This window comes from Ipomoea nil, unplaced genomic scaffold, assembly GCF_001879475.1.
Source record: "Ipomoea nil cultivar Tokyo-kokei standard unplaced genomic scaffold, Asagao_1.1 scaffold3377, whole genome shotgun sequence".
In the NCBI taxonomy this organism is placed as follows: domain Eukaryota; kingdom Viridiplantae; phylum Streptophyta; class Magnoliopsida; order Solanales; family Convolvulaceae; genus Ipomoea; species Ipomoea nil.
In genome coordinates this window covers 2,404,105-2,416,284 of record NW_017619805.1, presented here as the reverse complement: position 1 = coordinate 2,416,284, position 12,180 = coordinate 2,404,105, and the positions used below count along the sequence as shown (strand labels likewise).

At 35.4% G+C, this 12,180-nt stretch overlaps 1 pseudogene; it reads right to left on the bottom strand.

The window, feature by feature from the left end:
• The window catches only part of LOC109170925, a 37,547-nt pseudogene extending 26,960 nt beyond the window's left edge, over window positions 1-10,587 (bottom strand).
• Between the last annotated feature and the right edge of the window lie 1,593 nt (window positions 10,588-12,180).

The following is a 12,180-nucleotide window of genomic DNA, read 5'->3' as shown; positions in this document are numbered from 1 at the left end:
CTTTCAAAAAACACCAGATTGTCAGAATTAGGTGTCTACATTCATGCCTTTCAAAAAACACCAGATTGTCAGAATTAGCTGTCTACATTCATGCCTTTCAAAAAAAGATACCCACAGTCATAAGTTCAGAATTAAACATTCACAAAACCATTTCTTTCATGTTCACAAAGTTTTTAGATCACAACAACAGTCTACATTCACTTCTTTTTGGACACCTGTTTTGCTGCCTTCATAATTGTGTGTTTTACGGTGTTCACACTCCATGTGATAATGTTAGCTGCGTATTTAGCTCTGAGTTCACAAATGAAGTCAGCCTTCAAAAAAAAAAAGGAAAGAAAAAAACATTAAATAATCAGTTTAATGAAATGTCAAAAAACAATTAAGAATATGTAATGTATAACTAATATATTTTATACTCTTACATTTACACGAGTATTGCGCCTAAATCCCGGTGTCCATTTTTTTGGAATTCCTTTATACGTTTCCAGATGTCGCATGACATATACACCGCAGTCAGTTGCATTATCCAGCTCTTTCCAGTGCATATTGACAAACTCTACAGGAATGTCATCTAATTTCCATAGCAGGGGTGAAGTTTTTGCTGCAAGGTATTCCTTGAATGCAGTCATCTGGAGAAAAAAAATGTCAGTGTTCACAATTTTTTATAATAAATATATAAGTAAGAAATGATAAGAGACTCAAGTTTTTGATCTAGTTACCAGCAAATGTGGGCAATCTTGATATTTGTCCACTTCTAAGACATCAAGGGGTAGGGATTTGTTGTCTATAATTTGGACTGTCTTTGAAATGGTGTTGATGCAGACAACAAAATAGTGACCATGTCGAAGCACATGAAAAAATATCTAAATTTTAAATAAGGAATAATTAAAGCGTTGTTAGTCTTTTTGGATGTAATAAATAAAAATTTAGTTTGTGTAATAGAAATTACCAAATCTGCATCATTGATGTCAAGATTGCCAAATCTTGTTATTTCAAAACGCAACCTGTCATTGAAATTTTTCTTCTTTTTCTCTAGTGGAAGATCCTTCATCCACTGATCAACTGGGTCAATTTGCAGCTATGGAGAAAATCATGTATTAACACTTAGATTATCGATAATGTAGATTCACAAATTCAGAAATTAATATTCAAAAGTTGACAACTCTGTATTCAGAATTTTTAGAATATATATCCAGAATTATTGAGATTTACATTCTCAATTTCATAACTATATAGCCATAGAACTTTTAATGTAAATTCAAATTTAAAAAATAGTTTGTTGCAAATCATAACACACTTACATGTACTGATATGCTGAAGTAGATGCACTTTGGTTGCCCCAATGCTCGTTGTATGTTAAGAATTGTAAGACGCAATGACCATACATCAAGTAAGTTGCTGTCAACCTCACCAGTGCTCAGTGTGTGGAAGTGACCTCTTGTCAAATAGAAGTCATTAGAGCTGAAAAGTATCTCTCTACAACACAAAAAAATAAACAAACAAATAAATAAACAAATAAATTCATGCTAATTCATTTTAAATATTCAAGTAATTAATTTAGATTGAAACATACTCTGATGGATAATCACAAGAAACATCCAGGAATGCATAGTTGGATATGATTTTCTCTCTAACAGTTGCATTGTGGACAAACCGTTCATTCTTAGTCCAGAAAGGTGACCTTAGATTCAGCGGGATATTCATGAATCTTCTTGTTGGCCGCTTTCGGACAGTTACATCTTCAACATCATTTTCACTGTCTTGCAATGCACTGTGTTTACATATAATGCAGGTAATCAATTAATAATAACAGAATATAATTCTAACAATTTACTAATTATATATTATATATTAATAATTTCATATCAATATAATCACAATTTCATAAATGCAAATTCATAATGTTAGAGCTATATGTTCATAATTTTATAGCTCTATATTCAGAATTTTAGAGAGCTATATTCACATTCATAATTTGAGAACTGTACATCTATAATCTCATAGCTCTATGTTCATAATCTTAAAGCACAATATTTTATAATTTGATAAATGTAAATTCATAATTTCATAAATTCATATTCATAATCTAAATACTGCAAACTCATAATTGTATATAAAAACTGAGGCTGAAAATCTTGATCTTAAACATACATAATTATATTAGTTTACCTGTCAACATCATCAAGCTCAGAAGTAGGGGTAGTAGCATCAGTAGGTTGGTTGAATGGCACCCTAACGAGAGGAGTTACTTCTTGGTCTTCAGAGGTTGAAACAGTAGCAGCACCACCTCCAATTTTCCCAACAAGGGCATCTAACTGTTTTTCCTCCAATGTGCTCGGTTTGGCTGGTCGTTTATGCAATGGTACTGGGGTTAGAGATATCCCTAGATCAAAGGAGGGAGCTTCTACCTCCATTTGCCTGCTTGTCTTATGGAAGGCGTCCACCAAAGCATCGACTGCTGCTGTGAAACTCTCTTAGCCAAAGAAAATGTCGTCAAGCTGTGAGGAGGTTGGTGGTGAAGAGGTTTCCATTGTGCTAGCCACAGTAAGCATGCCAGAAATTCCAGAGAAGGCTGTCCTCATAACATCTACAGGTGCGCCTTGCTTCCCAATTGCAGCCATTGCCTCTCCAAATTCTAGGACATTGGCTGTAAGCTTTTGTAGCACCTGGGTAACTCTATCAACACTTGAAGGTGGCACAGAGATTGGGGGAACTTTATGATCAGCATCAGGGTTAGCAATGTGATCAACAACAGATGCAGCAGCAGGCCTCTCTATCCTTGGGATAACTTTTCCCTTCCCAAACCCACCAGCCTTCCTCTCCGCAGAAACTCTCTTCCTTACAAGCTTAGAGGTCCATGCAATAAGTGTGGGGTATGTCCTGTCGACCTTCATCCCTTTGAATTGAACGCGGTCGAAGTAGAATAACTACAATTTTGAAAAAAACACCGGTAAAAAAAAAAATAACAGAACTGTAAATTCATAATTTCATAACTATATATTCATAATTTGATAACTGTATATCCATAATGTCAGAGCTATATGTTCATAATCTCAGAGCACATATTCATAATTTGATAACTACATATTCATAATTTCAAAGAACCATGTTCACAATTGTATAACTTATTCATATATCCATAAATGAACATTCATAATATAACAACTGTACATTCATAATTTCATAACTACATATTCATAATATAATAACTGCAAATTCATAATTTTCAAAGAACCATGTTCACAATTGTATAACTTTATATTCATAAATCCATATCTGAACATTCATAATATATAAACTGTATATCCATAATCTCATAGATTTATTGTCACAACTCTATATATTAACAACTTCACAACACTTTTAACCATAAATTAATAAATCTATATTCACAATTTCATAATCATATATGCATAATATCATAACACTGTATTCAAAGTCAGATCATCACTAAACACAATGAATTCAGTAAAGAAAATAATTTACCAGAATGAATGCCATTGGTCCAATAAAGAAACGCTTAGGCTTTTTGACCTTCTCCTCAATGGATCTAATAAGGGACTTGTATGTGTAGCTACACCAGTTGTAGTTTTTGATATCCCCAATGTTGATCAAGGAGTTGATGACTCTGAAGTTGCAGTTCCGTGACTGGTATCCCCGCATCATGCATGAAACCGTCAATACCATAAAGTCTCTTTTAAACTCATCACCGTAATCTCCCCGACTCACAATCACAGCTCCCATTTTAGTTGTTATTGGTGAACCAGTCCTAATCCCCCACCTATTCCTCCAAGCACGTAAGACAGCTTTGTACTCATGTGTTGAATTATTTTCATTTTTTGGGGCCACTTCAACCTCCTTTTGACCCCGTGGGATGCCTAATGTGTACTCTATGTCATCCTCTTGAACATGGAGCCTACCATCCTCCAATATGAATTCAGACTTGCAAACATCAAAGTTATTGGTCAAATACTGCACCAACTGCGACTCATTTGTGCACAACTGGAGTTGCAAGAGGGATCCAAAGCCAATATCTATGACAGATTGTTTCTGCTCTGCCGTTAGCCCTTGTACAAGTTGAAACATTATTTTTGGGCCCATCCGTGTGTTAAAATATGGAGAATCTTCATCATCACTCTCTTCTTCTTCGTCTTGTTGTTGTATTTGTTCTACTTGTTGGGCTATCTGTTTTCCTTTCATATCATTCTTATTTTTGGTTCTCTGTTCTCTGGCAATATCCTCGGTGATTTGCTGCTCACATTGTGGTTGTGATATTTCAGCAGATTGTGAATTTAAAATGGCTCGTGTGGTTCTTTTTCGCTTCTTTTGTTGTTCAACCTGCACTGCAGTGCTTTGTTGTGCAGGATGTGGTTCTGAGGGCTCAGCACCTTGTGAACCTAACACCAACTTTGTTACTCTCCCTCTTGTCATTTTCTGTTGAGCTTCCATTTGTACGTTCTTTAGAGTAGGATCTTCGTGTCCATTGTTGACATAAAAAATGTTAAAATGATGTCTTTATATATAACAAATTACAATAAAGAAGGGAATTAAAATGATTTTGATGGAAATATAATCTTTAAGTAGGGGGAGATGGGGAATGCCATATAAATCTACATTTTCATATTGTTTGTGCTACATATTCATAATGATATAAATCTATATCCATAATATTATAACTGTGTATACACATTGTTCAAATTACAGAGTCCCATATTCATAGTGTTTGTACTATATGTCCATAATCATATAACCACACATTCATAATCCTAGTACTCTGTATTCACATTGTTCAAATTTCAGAGTTCTACATTCATAATGTTCATACTGTATATTCATAATGTTATAACCACACATCCATAATATCATAACATAACTCCATATTTCACGAAATTTATGAACATTCACACATTTTTCGAATGTATATTTATAATTTTTAAACTCTACATTCATAACATTTTGAACTATATGTACAGTATATTACGATTTCAAAACCCTATTTCAAAATCATAAAATGTATACAGAATGTACGTTTTTATGTTCTATAAACCCTACCCTAAGAATGTAAGATACTTAATACCTGTATGGTGATGAAGTCAAGTAGCTTTGACGACCGGAGAGAAGTGAGAGAACGGTGAAAATGGACTACGAGAACAGTGAGAATGGTGATGGAATCTGTGTTGATGAACTAAGAGAATGGTGAAAATCGATCACGAGAACAGCGAGAATGGATGATGGAGACAGCGTTGATGAGAACTGGAGATTATGGTGAAAATGGATGAGAACAGAGAGAATGGAAGATGAAGAAGCTTGTGCAAGACGCTTCGTGTGTATATAAGCGCGAAAATAAAAAAATAAAAAAAAAAAAATTATGATTGGTGGAGGTTAACGGTGCCAATTACGGCACCGTTACTCCATTAAATCAATACGGCGTCGTTCAGAATCGTGTTCACAATCCTTTGTGAACACGGTTCCATAGCATAACAATTGTTCCCGGCCTATTCCGTGAACCAAACGGGCTATAAGTTTATATGAAAAAAGGCAATGAGATCAACAAATCTTTAACACATGTTCACAAACCTAACACTGTTGATCCATAATTTATGTACTGTAAATTCATAATCTCTATACTCTAGATTCATAATTTCTAAACAAAAAGATTCATAATTCCTAAACAGCAACTCATAATTCCTATACTGTAAATAAACAAGATGAGTAAATATAATCCAGAAAAAAAAAATCCAAACAGATACAAAAATCATACCCCAATCACAATTTCATAAACCTAACTACTATATGTTCAAAACTTCCATACTATAAATATTCAACTCCAATGCTTAAAAACCAGTAAAAAAACATTGAATAGTAACATACCTTGTCCAATAAAATTCAAATCCAGCTTCAGTGTCTGTGTATTTTAACACACAGTTAAACAAATCCAAAAAATCCTTATTATTCCCTAATGCATGTCTTGATATGCTTCTTTGAATTCTCAACGATATGCCATATGCAAAGACGATGACGTGATGTTGGAAACACTTGAGAAATAGCCACAGCCATAGCTGCACATTGATCTGTTATGATAGACTGTGGACACTTGTCATCCATAGATCTTAAAAATGCTTTAAACAACCACAAAAAGGATTCTGTCCTCTCATTCATCAAAAAACCACATCCAAACATTACGTTCATGCAATGATGATTCATCCCTACAAAAGGTCCACAAATCATATCATATTTATTTGTGCGGTATGTTGTGTCATGCACTAACAAATCCCCAAACAACACATAATCTTGTCTCATTCGACCATCCCTCCAAAAAAAAACTACACAATCTTGAATCTGAATCAACTTCAAAATAAAAAAAAAATCAATCTCATTCAACTGCCTCCTCCTAAATATTTAAATTAAGGAATTAGAATCATTTCCATCCAAACACTTCAAACTATCATAAGCCAGTGAATTGTAAGCATCTCGATTGGTGAACCCAACAATTGGAGACCCCCCACATTGATGTTTCAACAACCTCATACCATCCGCCACTGCAACCCCACTCTTCTTCAGATCTTTTAAGTAAGAAATCTGATTATTCCCCACTCTTCTATGTGAACGAAGTAGATGACTCTTGTCTAAAGCACATAACTCATGATTGTGATCTTTCACGTGTTTTGTAACTGTCCACCTCCCATCCCCACCCACATCAAACTAAACAAATGCACCACAACACGTCCTTATATCAATTTTTGAATACAAATTGACACCACTATCTGCCTTTGCCTTAAAACCAGCCTTGTAACAGAAAAACCTCTTCATTTGAATTGTCTTAGTAGAGGCCTTGTAACGTTGTTGACCCTTCCTCACACTAAAACCAACTCTATAGGCATACTCGTTGTATAGCTCAAAAGCTTCATCACCATTACTAACTACAACACCAACCAAGTCTTCAACAGCTGCAATTATAAAATATAACCTCAACTATAACAACTATTGATGTTTGATGGAAATATAATTCCTAAGTAGAGGGGGAATGGGGAATGCCGAATAAATCCAGCCATGCTCTACAAAAAGAATAAAATTTTCATCCAAACATATAACACATAACAGGAATGTACAATACGATGAATATATATGTCAAATATTATGAATCACAATTCAATGGTTTCAAAGCACACATCACATAGTAAAAAACTATGAAAAAAACCTGGAATCGAAGAAGAGCCATCAATGTTAACATCTGATTGATCACCAATTAATGAATCACCCACCAAATCTTCATTCACTGAAATATAGAAAACAGAGGAGCAGAGCAGTAAAAATTATGAATATACAAGTGTAAAATTATGAACATGTAACTTACAATTTATAAATATGTATTTTACAAGCAGATACAGAGTACCAAATAACATTGTGAATATACAATTCAAAAATTATGAATGTAAAACTCACAAATTATGGATTTACAAATTCAAATTTATGAATGTATAATTGTCATGATTGTATGCAAAAAACCTGGAATCGAAGAAGAGCCATCAATGTTAACATCTGATTGATCACCAATTAATGAATCACCCACCAAATCTTCATTCACTGAAATATAGAAAACAGAGGAGCAGAGCAGTAAAAATTATGAATATACAAGTGTAAAATTATGAACATGTAACTTGCAATTTATGAATATGGATTTTACAAGCAGATACAGATTACCAAATAACATTGAGGATATACAATTCAAAAATTCTGAATGTAGAACTCCAAAATTATGGATTTACAGATTCAAATTTATGAATGTATAACTCTCAGGATTGTATGCAAAGTAGAAACCACACATTCCGCAATAATCACAAATAAAAACAACCTAAAATCACATACATTGCAAATTCTCCCAATAACAAACACAAATATAAATTTGAAAACAAATTTTAAACTCATAAATCTCAAATACCAGAAAAATCACATAAATGAAATGCAAAAAAACGCAAAAATCAAATGGAAAGAAACCTGGAATCGTAGACAAACCATCTCCGATTAGATCTCCCCGATCTGTTGCCTCCTCCATCGACGAACTCAATAACGCAAAACAGAACACCAACGCACAACAAAAAGCGAAAGGAAAGAAGAAAATAAACTTGCGAAACTTGCGAATGGAAACTACCAAATCACGACTGGAAACTACCAAAAACTCGAATGAATTGGCTGCCAAATCAAAAATAACGTCGTTAACGGCCTTTGGAAGTAATTTTTTTTTAATTAGGACGGCGTCGTTTTCAGGCCGTTTTAGAGACGTGCGCACATTGCAATGTGCACACGTGCGCATAGGATAATTTGCCGTGTACCCATATCACAAGGCTTTCCTCTCCTTTGTCTGCTAACTTCTGAATAGGTGGCCACCCGGTTATCAATTCAAGAAGCACAACTCCAAAGCTGAAAACATCAGATTTCACAGAGGCTCTTTGGCCAATCACGTACTCTGGTGCAATATAACCGAAGGTCCCGTGCATTCTAGCTGGAGAACTGGGACAACTGAGCACTCCATCATTTTGCAGGCATTTAGCCATGCCAATGTCAGACATCTGTACATATATCCAAACAGATAAGTCCTAAAAGGGAAGTCTTAAAAAAAATGCAGATATCTTCCCATTCTAGTACTTGAGAGGTTTCTAATCACCTTGGCTCTCCAATTCCCATCCAGTAAAACATTTGTGGACTTGACATCCCGGTGTAAAATCCTTGGCGCTGCCGCCTCGTGTAGATACTCCAACCCCCGATCAGCTCCCATGGCAATTGCAACCCGAGCATTCCACTCCAAACATCTCCCCGACGAAGCTCCATCCAGACAGTCTCGTAGACTTCGATTAGGCATGTACTCGAATACAAGCAGCCTGAGAAAGCGTTTCCCGTGGCGTTCTGAGCAATAGCCCAGCAATGGCACCACATGACAGTGATGCAGCCTCGATATCAGTTCTATCTGAGCAAGAACACACAAAACGTATTGGCCTGCAATAACCTAACACCGCACAGAAACATTGTTGTCGTTTTAACCTCAAACTCATACCTCTGACAAGAAAGAGGATTCTCTGTCTGGTTCTCCCTCCTCGCCGCCTTTTATTTTCTTAACTGCAATAACTCTTCCATCCTTCAGCTGGCCGCGGTAAACGCAGCTGCTCCCTCCAACTCCAATCAGATTGGAACATGAGAACTTACCCGTTGCAATCTCTAACTCGATGTATGAAAATCGTGTGATTGTTCCATATGATGTTCCCACTTTGTTTCTGAACAGCAGTGGAACATTGAACAACACACAACCTGCAAATTAAGGTTACAATAGATACCTGTGTTAAGAGTCCTGCATTGGAAATATAAGAAAGAATATATGGGCTTATAAGGCCATCGGTTAGACTAACTAATTTATTGGATTCAGTCTTTTAGTGTGGTTTGACCCATGTGCATTATTCTAGAAGAGGATGGCACTACCAAAACTCATTTCTTGTTCCGACTAAAACTGAGGGAGATGGATGGAGTGTTTATTCCTTAGGTGGATATAGAACAGCATCAGAGCAACAGAAGCAAGAGTTGCAAGTACAGAACAAAGCAAGAGACCGGGCAACGAAAACGCCTTTGCTGAAAATCCACTTATTTGGAGAGTGCATTTCACTCACAGCCCCTAAAAAGTAGCAATGAAACACTGCATAAGCAAATCAAGAATTGATTCCTTCTGCCCTCAACTTTGTCAGATCGTACGAGCCAAATACCATAACTGCAAGCGCAGGAAGTGAAACAGCCAACATCGTTACGTTCAGCAGCAACTAAAGGCAAGCAGTCTGCAGGACATAACACATCCATCTACTTTCACTAAACCCTTCTGCATAATGTATATTGTTAAGAGTCTAACATTGAAAATATAAGAGAGAACATATGCCTTTATAAAGTCATGGGTTAGATTAACTAATTGATTGGATTCAGTCTTTTGGTGTGGTTTTCAGGGGAGGGTTGTTTCATAAACAAGATCAAGAGGCATACCAAGATTGCAATCACAGGACGAAGAACAATTGGCAGGGATCATACGTCTCGAGTCACTGAAATAGGCGCATTCCCACTTATTTGTCATGAATGCCATTATAAGGCCCCTCTAAGTCAGAGAAGTAAGTAAATAAAACAATGTTCTGTACAGTCACACAAAACAACAGAATATCCACATCTAAAATAAACTAAAGAGGTCAAACCTGAACACCTCACATACACAAGACTGAAGAAAACAAGATCGAAGCACTAACCACCGCGAATTTGATGTATCCATGTTGCACTAATCAGGAAAACAAGGACATTTGGCATGGAAAACCTCATCTGTCATATCGCAACCGCTACTTAAATTAGGCAGAAGAGAGGGAGCAATGCATATTTTATAGTAACTAAAAGTAACTCAAACTGTCAAAGAATGGGTAGGAATTACGACATGGTTGGCCAACAAATCCATCTATGTCCCAACTTCTCTACTACCCTTACAACAATCCAATCAACCCACAGATCACATATACATGCATATCTGCCATTTTCTTCTAAAGTTTCATTCAAGTAGGATGCCTGAACTATCAGTAAGTGTTCAATATACAACTAGGGAGATGCAGCTGCTTATACTTGGCTAAACTCGGTGTAATAGTCAATGCTTCTGAAACAAAAACTCATACCATCAAGGGGTAACCCAGCCAAGTTGGTTAGATTGCTGACTTGGTAACCACGTGGTTACAAGTTGCAACTCCCAGTAGCTATGAACAACCTCGGCTGGTTTACCTGTGGTCCTTTGACGGCTATGGTCATAAGGCAAGATTTAGCCGTATAAACCCTCGAGTAGGTAGTGGCTATGGGTTTCCCTCGTCACTCCCTCAAAGTCTAAACCCTGAGAACAACCCTAGATTTGCCTATAAGCAGATATGTCAAGTTCAGTGTAGAAAGAAGACTAAAAATGAAATGCAGACAACAGACAAGGCAGCTAACATGAAAAAAAAATAGATTTCTTTAAAAATGTGTACTAATAAGTGGAAAGGTCCAGCAATGAAACCTTGTGAAAGCAAACCAATCAAGCATCAAAGTAGAGAGTAATTCAATAAAATAAGGCATTAAAATATTCCGTGCTTCATGCCAAGAATATTATGATCAACATATTCAATGAAACAGACAAAGTGCTTCTTCATTATGATCAAGAATAGAACAAAGAACGTTTCTGGGATAAATTAAAGATTTACTGATATAACCAAGGGTGATCAGATAGATAGATACTCACATCTATTTAGCTTGATGATACTGTGACCCCAATCTTTGTAGTATGTACTCACCTCCTCCGCTCTTGCTACTCTGGACTTTGAGGATGTTTGCTCCGAAATGACTTGCATTATTATTATTATTATTATTATTATTATTATTATTGTTATTATTGTTATTATGTTACTGTGGACTTGAGGATGTTTGCTCCGAATTGACTTGCATTATTTTTTTTTTTTGTTAACACGAAAACTAATATTCACTATTCAAAGGTGTGTACTAGACGAGGTAAACTAACATAGGTTGTAGCCAATAGTCCTCTCTTGAGAATCAAACATATCAAAAGTCAACACCGACTTAATTAAGGTTGCCTAGAAATTGACTTGCATTAGAAAAATGCTACTTGGACTCTCTAATTCTACTTCCTCACTTAAACTTTTGATATAGACATTTTTCTTGAAATTCACATAATAAAGATAATTTATCAATGATTGTCAAGTCATGAAGTAAAAATAAGAAAATAGAGATTAAAAGTCGTTTGTAATAAAACTCTTTACGAAAACTCCACGCTTGTTTTCTGTCGGCAACAGAGAAATTGGAAACGGGTAAAGGAAAAAGGTCCCCTCAATCCATCATATGCACATAACTCTAACTGGTCATCTCATAAATTATTCTCATTTGTCATTTCATCAACTAATATAATTGTCTTTTCTAGTTTTTTTTTTGTTTTTAAGGAAAAATAGATTGAAATAAGGATGTGTTGATTTTATTCTATTCACAATCATAGATTTCTATTTTATTATATTAGCAAAGAGTAGCATGCAAAAAATATTAGCAAAGAGTAGTACATAGATTTCGTTTTTTTTTTTTTTTCCATTTTTTATACCCTACTAACACAACATATTTTAATTTATTCATATCATAATTAGT